The following is a 16,803-nucleotide window of genomic DNA, read 5'->3' on the forward strand; positions in this document are numbered from 1 at the left end:
TATTATAATCTCTCTCTCTCTCTCTCTCTCTCTCACACACACACACACACACACACACACACACACACACACACCTACCAGCAATTTCAAAGTTAAGAGCCACTAAAAAAAGGTGGATAAGTATCATTAGAGAAAATAAAATAATTTGCTTCATTAGTTAAATCCCATTGTGTGGGGCTGGAAAGACTGCTTAACTGGGAAAGTTCCTGCAACAGAAAAGTCTCTCCATAATCTAGAGGTCAGACAGTCAGGGGTGGAGTTTGCTGGCTCACCCAGTGAATTCAAAGTTCAGTGAGAAGTCCTGTCTCAAAAAACACACTAGAGAGAAACTGAAAAAGATACTGGGCATGAACCTCTGACCTTCATATACACATACACACATACGCAAGTGCACACACAGGAACAAGCATGTAATACATACCACATGCAATAAATCAGTAGGAAGTCCCTCTATTTGCTTAGAACTACATAAATTATATAAATATATAAAGTGTATTCAATTGCAAGCTTCAAATATAAAGGCAATACTGACTGCATGTCTTGGGCTTGGTTCCCTCAGAGACCAGAAGAGGGCATCAGATCCCCTGGAACTACAGTTACATATGGTTGTGAGCCAACATATGTGTGCTGAGAATCAAATAGGTGCTCTTAATGGCTGAGCTGTCTCTTCAGTCCAACACTTGATAATTGTTAAGAAATAAATTAATAAAGGAATTTCACTGTGAAAGGAACAGAAACTGCTCTGCGCAGTTTCTGCGCTTGCTTCTATGCTGTTTCCTGTGGCCGACACAGGTCAGGAAAGACAGAATTATCTTGCATCTTGCACCTGCAGGTCAGATGAGGAATCTGGGAGTCATTCAGGCAGGGGCCTGAGAGTGCTAAGAGAAAGCAAAGGAAAGAATTGTGGTTCAGTGTAGTTCCCCATGGAAAGTCCCAATCCTGCTGCCTCTGGAGAGCAGGGGTTACTTATTAAATCACTTGCTTTTTTTCTCAGGCCTTAATCTTTCACTAATAAGAGCACTGGACAAAGTTCATCAAGATTTATTGCCATGTCCAAATGTTTAGCTAACAGGTCATATGACGTGAGAGCCATCCCCAGTAGCCTGTTTCCACAGATAAAGATAATAAAAATGTACGACTCTGCATGTTTTTAGCAAATGAAAATTGAGTTGTGTCTTCATATCTAAACAAAACCACTGCTATATAACTGAATAAAGTAATGTGACAGTTAAATTATTTTGTTATGATAATTTATGGCTATTTTGGTATCATCTCCTCTGAGTTATTTTATTGAATTGAAACAGATCAGTGTATCTTACTTACAGATTCAATTTCTGGAAAGCCTGACTTCACCTTATCCTCTGAAAGCCAGCCTCTAGATACCATCTTTGATCCAGGAAAAAAACAACATGAGGTTTCTGTGAGCTGATCACTATGTGTTTAAACAAACAAATATCAAAACAGCCTGCATGAAGAGCGAACTCCATGGGGTTTGATGAGCAATCCCCCTACTTTGAGAATACAAAATTTCATTTCTACCCGTGATTTGCAGCTTTGAAACTTAGAGTGACCACTGAGATGAGCGGTTCTCACCCTTCCCAAGGTGGTGACCCTTTAATACAGATCCTCATGTTGTGGTGACCTCTCCAGCCCCGAAATTATTTTTGTTGCTACTTCACAACTGTAATTTTGCTACTGTTATCAGTCATAACGTAAATGTCTGATGCACAGAATATCTGATATGCAGCCCCTGTGAAAGGGTTGTTCAGCACCTCCCCAGGGGGTCGAGACCCACAGGTTGAGAACTTTCTATGAAGATTTGTTCATAAATCGGGTCTTACTGTCACACCCTTGGCTGTTCTGACCTAGTAAGCCGTAAACCTGTATTCTCAGTCTTTACTTCTGACATCCCTTATATCCTTCCGTGGTTTTTTTTCCCCTTAACTTACAACCCTCATCACCTTCTAAAACACTGGCTGAATACATTGCACACTTACGTTTTGTCTCTATGTCAGTATCTTCCCGCCAATTTTCCTCACATGGATGACACATATTATGTTGAGCAGAAGTCAAAGAAAGAAGGCAAGAGTGAGGACTGGCTCCTTTGGAACCAAAGGGTGATTCCAGGAAGGGGGTGTTGCTTACATTGTAATAAACTGTTTGCCAAGCCTGCCTTAGGCTATTGATGATCCTTGTGCGAACTGACACACAGTGTAATTACCACTTAGCTCCTTGCCACCTTCCATGATACACCTCCTTGGACAACCCGAGCATCTCCAGTGTCTATAAGAGCAAGAAAGGTAATGGAGACTTTGCTAAAAGCTAAGAGGGGCTGGATGCTCCCATATAACCATGAAGGGTCCAGGGGTGGGTATTGGACTAAGACCTAGACAAGCAAAGGAGATGTCTAGATCAGTCATGGTGGTGACTGAGTGAAACTCTTGCCTAGTATCTGTTGAATGACAAATGCCAATAAGCTTTCCTTTTAAAAAAAAAAAATGTAATAAGACCATATGGCACATAAAGTTTTGGATCTACTAAAAGCCAAATAGGACTTGTGACAAATCTCTCCTTTCTAAGCAGTTTGATTTGCAAACCTGATTACATTTAAAGACAAACACTGTGAGAAATGTAGAAATATTGAGACATCAATAAGATGGAGATGCTACTAAGTCCTGGATGAGACTTGATGTCAAACTCACTCATTGAGCACATTAAAGGGAGTTCCCCCAGCAGCCCCAATGAATGCATCTACATCACAGTTCTAGCATCTATGGCTCAGGGAATAGCATGGAAGAAGGAGAAAACAGATTATAAGAGCCTGAATCCCAGGAAGCCTCCTCTGAAACAGCCTATGGTGTTTTGAATATGCTTGGCCCAAGAAGTGGTACTATTAGGAGGCATGGCCTTGTTGGAATAGGCATGGCCTTATTGCAGGAAGTGTGTCACTGTGGGGATGGGCTTTTGAGACCCCCCTTCTAGCACCATGGGAGGCAGTCTTCTCTTGTTTGCCTTCTGAATAAGATATAGAACTCTCAGCTATTCCAGTGCCATGCCTGCCCTGCTTCCTGCCTTGATGATAGTAGACTGAACCTCTGAGCCTGTAAGCCAGTGCCAATTAGATGTTGTCCTTTATAAGAGTTGCCTTGGTCATGGTGTCTGTTCATGGAAGTGAAGCCTTAACTAAGACAGAGTGTCTCCTAGAAATGGCTGCATATTCTAGAGCAGGGGAATAACGATATTAACAGACATGTTAATGTGGGAAGAGAAGATTTTTCCCAGGGTCTTCTGATCCCACATTAAACAAAGAACTACAGGCAACTCATCACTCTGAAAGAAAACAGATTAGCATTTCCCGTGGATGAACCCTCTCTCTAGTCCAATGCAGAGTGGAGAGCCCTGAAACCACATGCACACTAACACTAAAAGCAGACTCGGGGACTTGTATTTGTATATATCTGTGTGTGCACACAGAGAGAGACAGAGACAGAGACGGAGACAAAAACAGAGACAGAGACAGACATAGAGGGACAGAGACAGAGAGCACACTAACACTAAAAACAGACTCGGGGACTTGTATTTGTATATATCTGTGTGTGCACACAGAGAGACAGAGACATAGACAGAGAGACAGAAAATACTGCCCAGAGAGGAGATAAAGATAAGCAGAGCTGCCGTGCAGCAGACAGCCCACCAGCAAAACAGCAACTAGGAGACAAAGAAGTGCCCAAAATTTCCAGAGAAAGTAAGTTCAGCTTCCAATTCTAGAGACCAATGTGGTAGGACAAAATCTTTTCCTCAACTCTACCTTCCACTCATTCCTCCTCATGAAAGGGCTGGCAATGAGCAAAAGAATGGTTGAATATACGTGCTGAAAGCTTCCCGAGTGCAGCAGATATGACCACAGAGAGAGGCTGCACATTTCAGGGGACATCTGGATTACAAGACAAGAGAGAAACCGGAATGAATTTGAGACAGAGGGAGTGCTCCAGGCCAGAACGCTGCATGAACTATTAACACAAATGCCATGAACAGAAACATTTCAATATCATAGCAGATGTATGGAGAATAATGAGAGAATCAACAACAGTGACATTGGTTGATATTTATTGACCTGGATCTTAAAAGTGCATGGAGAGTCACGAAACTGAGAAATCATATAAAGTATCAATTATTAAATCTAAAAGAAATTCTATTACAAGAGGAAAATTATTTTATGTCCATAATGTATTGATGGTTACTAATATAAACACCATTTTAATATGATTAAATAAATATGAGTCATCTGTGAAGCTAAGTTAGTTGATGTCGGTTACTTGGGGAATGGCACAGAGGATTACAGGATGGGGTTTTAAACAGTGTCCTCATTTGCCACATGAAGTGTTGAAGGGTAATGTTGAAACGCATCATTCAAGGTAATAATACTGTCTCTAAATATGATTCAATATCCAAAGGCAGGAGGTAAGAAATGAAGTGTTTTCTGCATAGCACAGGGCTATATTTATAGAAAAGCAACTAGACTGTTAGCTTTTTTTTTTTTTTTTTTTTGGAAAATTATAAAGACTTTCTAAAACTGCCCAACTATTCATTCATTTTATTTAAAATATTTATTAAGATAACTCTATTGCAAGACAAATGAAGGACAAATAAACCAATACCTTCAAAGGCATTCTGTCACATAAAACATTCACCCAGACCTTTTCCTTCCGTGGCCTATGACAAGGCAAGCTTGCTAGCTCGCAACATGTAAACATTCCCACTTTGATTGATTTGAGCTATCAACAAGGCCACACTGAACACTGAACTGAGAACAAAGAAAACATAATTCATCACTGTGCAGTATTTCCATAATAACTCAGATGCAGTAAACATGAATGACTTTGCGATCCTAGACAATTCTAAAATGTAGAGAAATACTTGAGAAATATTTCAGGTTGAGTATTGATGAGCTTTGTTTTAATGACACTCTTCTTAGCTTGTGTAGTCTAAAACGTAAAATGTCAGGGAATTAACAATCATCACTCTCTACTCATAGATGAGTCATAGCTTTAATACGTGACTGACAGCTGACATCAACCTTCCCAGCACATATATGAGGAAGGATGAGTGTTGGGCTGAAGCAAACAGGAGTTGTGAAGAGCAGAGTAAGTCCTGAGGAACTGTAGTGGGCAGATGAGCCTGAGGGAATATGTGTTGTCTGACATGGGCATAACCATGTCCAGGACCAAGGCCTCGGACCCATGGGAAGTCAGAAAAGCCTCTCCCCAGGGCAAAGCTTTTCTCTGTCCCAAGTATGAGTGTTTACAAATGACTGACCAGCATAGGCAAAAAGAGCGACTGCAGCCTTCTCCTCTGGGATGTTCACAGCTTGAAACTGCTCACCCACAGAAACCTCCTCGCAAGACTAGCTGACAGTAAGCACACTGAGGTCCCAGTTATGCCATAGTTGGCTTGGCTCTATCAGAACACATAAAAGCCCACTGTCTCAGTCAGGGTTTCTACTCCTGCACAAACATCATAACCAAGAAGCAAGTCCAGGAGGTTTATTCAACTTACACTTCCACATTGTTGTTCATCACTAAAGGAAGTCAGGACTGGAACTCAAGCAGGTCAGGAAGCAGGAGCTGATGCAGAGGCCATGGAGGGATGTTACTTACTGGCTTACTTCCCCTGGCTTGCTCACTTACTTTCTTATAGAACCCAGGACTACCAGCCCAGGGATGGCACCATTCACAATAGGCCTTCCCACCCTTGATCACTAATTGAGAAAAGGCCTTGCAGCTGGGTCTCATGGAGGCATTTCCTCAAAGGAGGCTCCTTAATCTGTGATAACTCCAGCTTGTGTCAAATTGACACACAAAACCAGCCAGTATACCTACCGATTCCTAGCTTGCCCTTTTTTATTCCTTCTCTACCCTAGTCAGTTTCCAAAGACCAAGCCATACTGGAAAGAGCAATGTAATTTACAGGAGTAATTAAGGGCCCTAGAAACAATTCTTAGAGCTAAATATCTTCTTCTGAGATTAATACTTAGAAATTTAGGTTTTGGGGGATGTATTTTGTTGCTTAGTTGATAGGTTTTGTCTTACGGGTGTTGCCATTGGTTTTTAAAGTGTCATTATTAGTCTGAACTGGCTTCCAACTCACTATGTAGCTCAGGCTTGCCCTGAATTCCTAAGGACCTTTCTTCCTTAGGCTCCAGATGCAGGGGTTACAAATGTGTTCCATCACGCCTGGCTCAGTGCTGAAATCTGAACACAGGATACCCACAATGGCAGTCATTCTGTGTGATGGGTATAGTCGAAGGGTGATGTGTACTCCCTTATAAAAAAGCACCAGTGGTGGTGGTGGTGGTGGTTGTTGTTTTTAATGCCATTTTGGCTACACACACAAACACTCATTGGAATGTTTTATAACGTAATATCCTTTTCAAGTCTAAAGACACCAGTACAGGTATATGCAGGCCTAAGGTTGTATTTACATTAGTTGTCTGCTGAGATTATACTGGCAGGATTAAGATCTTCAAACAAATTGCAAATATTTTAGGGCATATCATGTGTTCAGCTCTCCTCCCTTTCTTTTTTCTTTTTTGCCAGGTATTACTGTGTGTTGCGTGTGCATGAGTGTATGCATGTACAGCCCTGAAGAACTCAGGATAGAACATGGAATTTCTTACGGAGTTGCTCCTCAGTCTTGTAGCTCTGAGGGAGGCTCCTTCTCTGAACTGGAAGCTTACCGTTTGGGCTAGGCTGGCGAACCAGTGACCTCTTGGGATCTCAGTGCCTCAGTGTGAGAGTTACAGGCACAAGCAATCATGACTGGCTTTTTATGGGGAGACTGGGGATTTGAACTTAGGTCCTCTTGCTTCCAGAGCAGAGTTCTAACCTACTGAACCATCTCCAAAGCTTTATCGTTTATCTCCATTCCATTTTATTTTTTTTCTAACATCATTGGCTTCAACTGAATCTAGAATGAATGTATCACTCAGTTTGCCAATCACCCATGTTTTTCTCTTCGAGTGAACTGGGCTCTCCTTGAAGGTGAAGTTTTCATCTTGTCCATGCTTTATGCTAGTGTCTGCTTTCTATTAACCCTTCACTAAATATTAGTCCACTTAGAGTGAAGAGCTATCTGATATACGCTTATTGAATTAAATTAATTAGATTGGGTCAGAATTTAATTTGATGTCATGGTAAGCAAACTCCTAAAAGAGCTATTGAATAGGCAAGGCTTTGGATCATTAGGCAATATAATTGCACACAAGATGCATTCAAATCTCATCTGCCTCTCTCTTATAAGTTCCAGAACTTCAGCAAGAACATGTGCCTCAGTTTCCCTATCATAGGAATCAACTTATATGATACAATTGTTAGTATAAACCTGTAGAAAGTACTTAGCATAATACTGGCCACATATTGGAGTTCTGTAAGTGCTTACCACATGGATCATTGCATTGCCCTTTGTGCTATAGGGAAATCTAATTTGTGGTCACTGATAGGATTGACCTATCACAATGAAGCATATTCCTGTCAGTCACAGTCTTTTCAGATTGTCATAGCATCTCCTCTAGATGTAAACCATGACTTGTTAAGCTCAATCAGGATCTAGCATTACATAGTTACTGAATACTGGTCTCTGTCTTGCCCCAACTTGCCTTGATGACTTGTTACATCAGAGAAGAAATATGCAGCTCTTCACATTATTTCATTGGATCTTCATGCCAAACCATGGAGCTGACAAATTTCATTTGTCCCTCAAAGCAAAAGTGATCTATGGGATCAAAAGACTCAAGCATAAGAAGCAGTATATTAGCTCTGAAGGCATTTAGCATCAAAGCCTTTTCAGTTGTCACATGTCCAGTGATCTCCCAACTCACCCCTTTTTAATCAAGATTTCTCTTGAGATAAGCTGCCTAGGAACAATGTCTGTATGTGTGCATTCTAAACCCTCCCTTGTACACCAGAAACATTGTTAAATACTTTTCAATTGAGACTCAATGAGTCCATGGTGGCTTTAGTCAGTAGAATATGATGAAGGACATTGTTTCTTCTACGACTATCATGAATAGCTTGCCTCGCCCCAACCCTATCCATTTGCAGCACTCTCTAAAATGATATGAACTGAAATATCCAAAGAAAGCCTTAGCAATGAGACACCAAGCAAACTCCCTGGTCACCAGTTCCAGCTGAAGCCAAACTTAAGATATCTCAGCCCAGGGGCCATGTATGTGAGTGGAGGATGCTCATCCATGAAACTCATCACTATTTTCTGGTCTATTCTTTCATCTGAGCATCAGCATTGTGGAGCTGAGGAAGGGAACCCTGAGGTAATCTGTTGATTACCTTGACCCTGGAATCTGTAAATATAATAAAATGTGTGTTGTTCAATCTTAATGAATTAAGTATGATCTGATATGCATCTATTGGGATTGAAGTCTTTAAATTTAAAAGTCACATGGGAAAGAAAACTGAAATCCTAACAGTGGGAATGGAGACTGTCCCTGACTCAACTCTTTGGCCTATTTGTGGGCCCTTTTTCCTCCTAGTGAGTTGAGCAGCCTTGATGTGATGATATGTGCCTGGTCTTATTGTGGTTTGGAGATTGTTATTCTGTGTTTGGTTGATGCCCCTGGGAGGCCTGCTCTTCTCTGAGGGGAGGAGAGGAGTGGTGTATCTAGGGAAGAGGGGAGGAATGGGGTGGGGAGAAGCTGGAAGGCAGGGAGGGAGGAGAAACTGTGGTCGGGATGTAATAAATGAGAGAAGAATTTAAAAATTACAAATAATAATAAGTAAATAAATAAAACAAGAAAACTGAAAAAATCTTGTATGAAGAGGCATTTAAAATCAAAATTACACAGTAAACTCAAGATTCATTCATCTGCACACAGGCGCACAGACACACACACACACACACACACACACACACACAATCTTCTCTTTCCTTTTTTTAAAACTTAAGTGTATGAGAAATGGCCCCCAGACTCACTTTATTTAAAAAGGGATTGAAAGCAAAGCAAGAGCCTTCTAACAGCCTGGCCCATCACGGTCTCTCCCTACACTGGCATTATCCAGAGGACTCTGACACTTCAGTCCAACCTATGAAGGCTCTAACAAGCCACACCAGAACGTTGGTGTCACTGAGAGAGGATTCTTCTTCTTCTTCTTCTTCTTCTTCTTCTTCTTCTTCTTCTTCTTCTTCTTCTTCTTCTTCTTCTTCTTCTTCTTCTTCTTCTTCTTCTTCTTNTCTTCTTCTTCTTCTTCTTCTTCTTCTTCTTCTTCTTCTTCTTCTTCTTCTTCTTCTTCTTCTTCTTCTTCTTCTTCTTCTTCTTCTTCTTCTTCAATACTGGTAATGACTTCAGCTATATTCAGTGGTCAAGATTCGAGATACAGGACCCTGAAATGTTTCCAGACACTGTTGGGTCCAGCATGCAACTCGGAGGCTCAGTACCATCCAAAGGGGGTTGCCTGAAACTTAAAAGCCAGTGCATGTCACAGATGCCTGGATTGGATTGGTTTTAACTGTATGATTGTAACCAAGGGATATGTATGACCAGTCAACCAAGAAATAATCTACAACAGATTTCTCATGAAAGCTTGGCAGAGTGAGGGTGCCCTAGACAACAAATGACTTAGACACAGACCTTTGTTTTCAGAGAATATCAGTTTATCATAGTCTCTTAGAGAAACATTCTAGAAGCCCCATTCTGTACAACATTCCCTCCAGAGAGCAGAGCAGGACCATCTTTGACTACAGTGACCTGGTGGAAAACCACATACCTCTTAAGGATGTTGTCCAGACGCCATCAGCTTGGGGTTTCTAGGAAGGAGGCTGGTTCACTGGTCATAAACACTCATGAACTCATCAGGAAAGGAGTAAGAGAGCCTTGACTTCCAAGAGGGTTAGTGCTGCTTCAGTACCCAGGGCTCAGAGCACAGCAGTGCAGACCTGCAGAACATTGCACACATGGTTCATAGGGCAAGATCTAAAAACTTCTGAGATTAGGCAAGAATTTCTAGATATTGGTCACTAGATATTGGTTCTGAGTCCCATGAATTCCTCCCTCAAGTCCTGGGTGTTCTGGGCTTTCTCTTTAAAGTGTATCACTGGAGCTCTCATGAGGATGTCCCCAAGAATCCTCACAGCCATTGCATTCATCAGAACTGGGGACGGAAGCAGCCATCTTCTTAGTACTAGCATGGGTTGTCATTTTCTTCCTAATTCTCTACTTCTGTGGTTTTTGTCTGTTCTCTCAAGCTATGCTCAGCACCCCCAAAATATAGACTCTGGCAATTTCCGTGATTAACTGTATGTGAGATACAGCTGTGTACAGGAAGAAATGTTTTTAAATCTAAGAGGAAAAAAAGCCTCCTACTGGGTAAGAAAGAAAAAGATCATGATTTTGGAAGAATCTTTTTTGGGGGGAGGGGTCAATAAAATCAAATGCTTATTGATTAGTTATATGCTAAGTACTAGTCATGGCGCTTGGAGCACATCAGAGAATAACACAAGGAACCCCATCCTAGTGGAGTGTACAGGTTATGGTGTATTGTCACTTTACCTATGCACTTCTTGTGACCTTGGGAAAGTCACTGTGCCTCTGCCCAATAGGAGAATAGGAAGGCTGGCTCAGTGGACATTGAGCTTGGTGTACTGCAGAAAGTGAACTGGACACCCACCCTAACCCACCACACAGACCACAGACAGAGCTCGGAATTGGTTTTTAATAATCAAGTACAGTGTGGAGAAGGGAGGGAAGACTGAGCCACGCTGCTTGCTGGCTCCAGGATCTTCTGCTGCTGTCATGTGGCGGTGGCCTCATGGGACAGATCCTTGTCCTTCTCTGTAGCTGCCAGCACAGTCTCCTTTGCTGTCTCTTTGGTCTCTATTGATGTCTCTACCGAGTTTTAGAAGGGGCCTCATCCTGTAGTTTGGCCAAGATGTACTCAAAGCCCTTCAATGTCTTGGTCACATTGCTTCTGAAGCAGGCAAGACCAAATTCCTGGGCGCCTCTGGAGACATCAAATAAACTAGAGGAGACCCAGGCTTGCCAAGGGATTTCAGTCCAACAGCTGTCATTAGAGGTCTCACAGTAAATGCAGTGTTTCTCCACAACCACCAGTGGGGTGGAGTGTGATTGCTGTTCCAGGTAAAGCTGGTCATGGTGTAAGTCTGTGGGTCCTCAATGGGTTCTTCCAGGATGTGGTCCAAGTGAGCAATGCTGACAGTCACTCTGCCCAACATGGCATCATTAGTCATTTTGGTCTTGGTCAGAAGTCTCTGGGACAGAGGTTTCTGGTCAAGGGTCACCTCAGGTACACTATGTCTTCACTTAAAACATGTTTGATATAGGGATTCAGGTACCATTGCCAGGAGGCAGTGAATGCTTGGTTTCAGGAACTTGGGAGTACTCTGTGGCCCAAGAAATGATTCACTGTCATAGAGGCCAGACAGGCTCAGCACCCACACTGCATCAGAGTGCAGAGCCTGGAGGGATACGCCTCACCAGGCTCACAGATAAGTCACCCATGTGCTCTGTCCAGGTCACTACTGGCGCCATGAGAGGCTACAAATCTTTTTTTACCCCCCCCAAGATCATTTAACACTATTTAAACTACAAGGTATGAAAGGATAAGAAAAACCATAGACTAGAAATATGACATAAGCATACTTTTGTAATTCATATCATTAAAATTGTATGATCCTTACAACTTCTTCACATTTGCTGGTGCTTCCATTGCTGTTTGACCTGATGCACCCTCACAGTGCATGTGATGGATCAAGACGATTAAGACGTAGCTATATGCTGTACTTCTTATTCATAGCACTCCACTAAAACACAAAATGGCATCAACTAAAAAGTAAAAAGTAAGGTCCTCATAATTTATGGCTATGAAATAAGTGATTCATAGAAATATAAATGTGAAAATAATAAACATAAGTTAGTGAAAGGAAACGTTCACCAGGAATGGTCTTCATAGTGGCCTGTAGTTCTTCAAAGGCAGCATTTGACATTGGTATTTGATATTCGCAATGAAAGAGCTATAATTCTGTGATAAAAGAGTGTTCGCCCAGTGGGGAGTCTACGGGGATTCTGCAAGTTTCATATATTTCCCAATGTTGCTGGCAAAGATAAGTAGGTCCAAAGATGCCTTACTAGTGAGGAGAGAATGGAACGGAGGGCCTATCGTTGTCAGAATAAGTATGGCAAGCTGGCAGCTGACAAGCAGCTGGTCATTTACAGCATCCTTCCACATGTCATTTGACCTCACTGGATCCCGAAAACAAACTGTGAGGCAGCCCATTCTTTCTACGCTATAATCACCAGCTCCTAGAAGCTGAACAAATTCTCCAAGGAAAACCATAACTCTGAAATACACACACACACACACACACACACACACACACACAAACACACACTTCACAATCTCACAGTAAGTAATGTGTTAGTCTGTGAGACAGATGAAGAAAGCATCCCTTGGAAAGATTTTTTTTTTAAGATAAGTTTTTGCTTTCTTAAGAAAAGTAAGATTACATATACAAAATTGGGAAGCAAAGTAGACATTTGTTCCAAACAAGAAAAAAAGTCAGCACGAATTACAAACAAACAAACAAAGGCAAAACAGTAAAACTTACAACATTACAAAAATATAGAAAGTTAAAAAAAAATTAGGGCTTGTGAGATGACTCAGTGGATCTCTTGCCACCACACCTGAAGACCTGAGTTTCGTCGCTATAATGCACGTGAAAGAATAGATATGGCAATGCATGTGGGGACACAAGGGCACCTTGCAGGAAAGAACATACACATTAAATAAAAACATACAGAATACAAAGTTCAAGACAGTTGTATGAAGTAGCTGTTGACCCTTCTGTTATGTTTTCTCTATATTTTCAATTGTATATTCCTTTATTTTCTCTTCAAATGATGGTGGTTTTCATACTACAGAACATACCAAAAAGATATCTTTTTGTATCCACTTGATACAAGGTATCATCTAGCCAGAAAGAATCTTAATCAGGGAAATATCCATAATATTGTCTATAGTATTGTCCTATGAGCAAGCCAGTAGGATATTTTCTTAATTATTGGTATCGGAAGTTTCAATACCAATGGTGGTGGTACCACTCCTGGCCAGTGGTCCTGGGTACTATAAGAAAGCAGACTGAACCAGCCATGAGGAGCAAGCCAGTCTCGGCTCCGTATCCCAGCCTTGAGTTTCTGCCCACACTGCCCTGATATGACCTGAGAGCTGTAGGCTTAAATAAACCCTTGCCTCTCAAAGTTGCCTTTGGTCATGGTGTTTAACTACAGCAATAAAAACCCTGACTAAGACAATGAATGGTTAAATCTGACTTATCTGTTTCTTTACCGTAACTGGAAAAAAACCGAAAACATTCACCCTCCACACAGAGATCTAGTTACTGTTTGTAAAACTCGTAAATATTTATCACATACACCATGGAACCCTGGTGATTAAGTCTTGACAGTTCCTATTAACTATAGAGTGAGCTAATCCTCCATATATTCCATTACTGGGTGTTCCCAAAATGGTATGCATAGACTTTGACTAGGAACCAACAGGATCTGAATTCTTTACTCGGAGTTGTTCACATCCAGTGGTTCCGATTTTTTTCACAACAACAACAACAAAAAGAAAGATACCAAATCTCTGTATCTCATCATACAACAATCAACTAACAATAGATAAAAGATTTAAATATCTCGAATCCAGAAAGTGCTAGAACAGAGTGGGAGGAACATGGCTGGAGATTGGGAAAGGGCAAAGGAACATTTCCCATAATTCCCCCAAAGCCCAGGCAATAAAAACGAAAATAGACAAAGGGGACCATTAGCAAACTAAAGAGTTTCGTCCCAGCAAAGGGAGTAATCAAAAACATAAAAAGGCAAACTACAAGATAATAATAAATATTTGGAATTATTCATATGGAAATAACTAATACCCAAATTAGTATAAAATCTCAACAATTGTAACAGCTAAAAAAAGAATAAAAGAAAGCTTGGTTTCAAAAGGGGCCACTGATATCATGAATCATTTCTCAAAAGAAGTTATACAAATGGCCAGGGTATACCTGGAAAATTGTTTAGCATCAGTATTCATGGAGGTAATAGTACTTAAAGCCACATTGAGATACCATCTGGGGCTACTACCAAGACAACTCCCCCACCCCACCCCCACCCCTGGCTGCCATGTTCTAATGAGTACGTGAAGATGTGGAGAAAGGGAACCCTCATACACAGGTGGTAACAAAATAATCCACACAGCAATATGGACAATGGTATGGGGGTCCCTCAAACCAAAGAACTGCAAGCAGAACTATCTATGATCCAAGAGGTTTGCCATGAGAATTTATTCAAAGGAAAGAGCATGTTGAAGAACTATCTACACTCCATGTCCACTGAAGCATTATTAACAATCATATTACGCCAGAGTAGATTTCTATCAATAGAGGAATGTATAAATAAAATGTAGAATATTTGCTCTACAATAGGATGTGACACACTCATGAAAGAGAATGAAGATTTTCATCTTGTAGCAACAGAGACCAGCTTACAGGACGTCATGTTAAGTAAAATAAATCTGGCACAGAAAGGCAGGTCTCACATGATCCATATCAGGAAACTAACAGGGTTGATACAAATTCAGAATAATAGCTACTAAAGGATAGGAGAGATGTGGAAAACCATGGCCAATGGATACAAGGAGGCTGACTGGGAGGAATAACAGCTAATGCCTCATAATGGGAGAGGATAATTATAGTCGAAACAATTAATTATATATTTCAAATTAGAAAGCAGAGAGGATTTTGGATGTTCTTTATATGAAGAAATGACAAGTGGTTGAGGTTCTGGACACGCCAATTACCTGATCTTATCACTGTGAATATATATGTGTATTTGAGTGTTATACTATACCCCATAAATATCTACAATTATGGGCTATTTAAATTTTAATGTATTTTTAAAATTACTCAGACTTCAAAACCTTCCATCACTTCTTTGGCTTAAATGTGAGCAGCCAATGCCATATCAAAGTCCCAATTATCTCAGGATGTTGTCAGGCACCACTTCTGAGCTAATGAACTTTACGCTGGGCTCTAAAGGGGCGAAAGGAGGCCCTGGGAGTTTTCGGATAATTTAAGATCCAAAGGCACTTCATCTAGATCAATTACAGCTCAGTGTTGGTTAGCTTCATTTGCATATCTCTCTTAGTCCTGCACTTCACCGAAGGCTGTGTTCAATGACAATACATGGCCTCATTTACCAGTCAGGAGAGAGGCTGATGGCAAACAAGTATAGCCTGTGGTTCAGCATGCAGAGAAATCTGCAGAGGGGAGGGGCAGCCTCCTGGCCCAAGAGGCTTGAATGAACATGATGGCAGGGGCAGCAGGGTCCAGAATCCCAGACAGCAGTGTAAAGAGAGCTTTCCTAGTACAGGAGGGTTTGCATAGGCAAACTCTACTCCTGTTTGTAATTTTTGCATAAGTGCAGAAAGTAGCAGAGATGTTGACATTCTAGAAGTGGAAACACTGCCTATTCAAAAGGAGGGGGAAAAATAATGTTATTTAAAAAAACACACACACACACAAATCAAAGATCTCGGTAGCAATTTCCAACAAGATGCTAAAGGAGATTATTATTTTATCAAGGAAGAATTCCACAGTCACCAACTTAGTATAATCGAGTTTGATCTCTGGATACTAGCCATAATTCCACCTGACAGAGCAAACGGTTTTCTGTAGGCCTGTGGAGATGGCTCAGAAAGTAAAACACTTGGTATGCAAGCATGAGGAGCAGAGTTCAGTCCCTAGGGTCCTTATAAAAGGGGGGTAGCCTTGTGAGGAAGGGACAGGAGGACAACTTCAGGAGCTTGCTGGCCAGCCATTCTAGATCATCAGTCAGCTCTAAGTGGATTCAAAGTTTACTCGGGGCCCTGTCTCAAGAAATAAGATGGAGAACAATTGGGGAAGATTTCCAGCATCAAACTCTGGCTTCTACACGAGCATGCAAAAACAATCTACTCATTCCTGAATTTAATGCTATTCATCTAGAAGCTTTTTTTTTTTATTACTGACTGGTTTATAACTCAGAAGATTCTTGGGTCTTCCCTTAGGTTCTTGCTCTTCTGCTGTCAATACTGGGCAGTTACTCTCCACTCCCCACAAGACTTCAATGCTTGGTGAAGTGCAGGACTAAGAAAAATACTCCAAAATCTGATACTGTTAAAGGAATAATGTGCTACATGCAGGAAATTCCACAGGAAGAAATTCAGTTTTATATACAAATGTACTAAAAAAGCAGATTTTTTTTCTTTTGGAACTGAGCAGAAAATAGCCCCATTCTTTTCCAAAATATCACAATAATGGTCTCCAGGCCACTTACTATTATGTTGCCCTCTGAAATCTCTTGAGTAGGGCCCCTAGTAGGATGGACCCTTATACCCTGTCAAAGGTTTCAACAGCTTTTCTAGTCCAAAGTCTCAACAGCTTCCACATTCCTCCAAACAAGAGCATGATCAAGATGCTGACAGCAATACCTCAGTCCCTGGAACCAACTTCTGCCATAGTCACTGTTCGATTGTTCTGGAGGGACACCACAGCCAAAGTAAATCTTATAAAATAAATTATTTAAATAAAGACTTGTTACAGTTTTTAAAAGGTAGTCCATAATCATTATGGCAGGAAGCAAACAGGCATGGTACTGGAGTAGTAGCTGAGAACTTTACAACATAATCTTCAGGCAGCAGGCAGAGGGAGAGGACAGGAGAGAGAGAGAGAGAGAGA

The 16,803-nt window shown here is 41.1% G+C and overlaps 1 pseudogene; it reads right to left on the reverse strand.

Moving 5' to 3' along the window:
- Positions 1–10,727: 10,727 nt before the first annotated feature.
- LOC110330347 lies at positions 10,728–11,438 on the reverse strand (annotated as a pseudogene).
- Positions 11,439–16,803: the final 5,365 nt, after the last annotated feature.

The sequence above is a fragment of the Mus pahari genome, chromosome 13 (assembly GCF_900095145.1).
Source record: "Mus pahari chromosome 13, PAHARI_EIJ_v1.1, whole genome shotgun sequence".
NCBI lineage: Eukaryota > Metazoa > Chordata > Mammalia > Rodentia > Muridae > Mus > Mus pahari.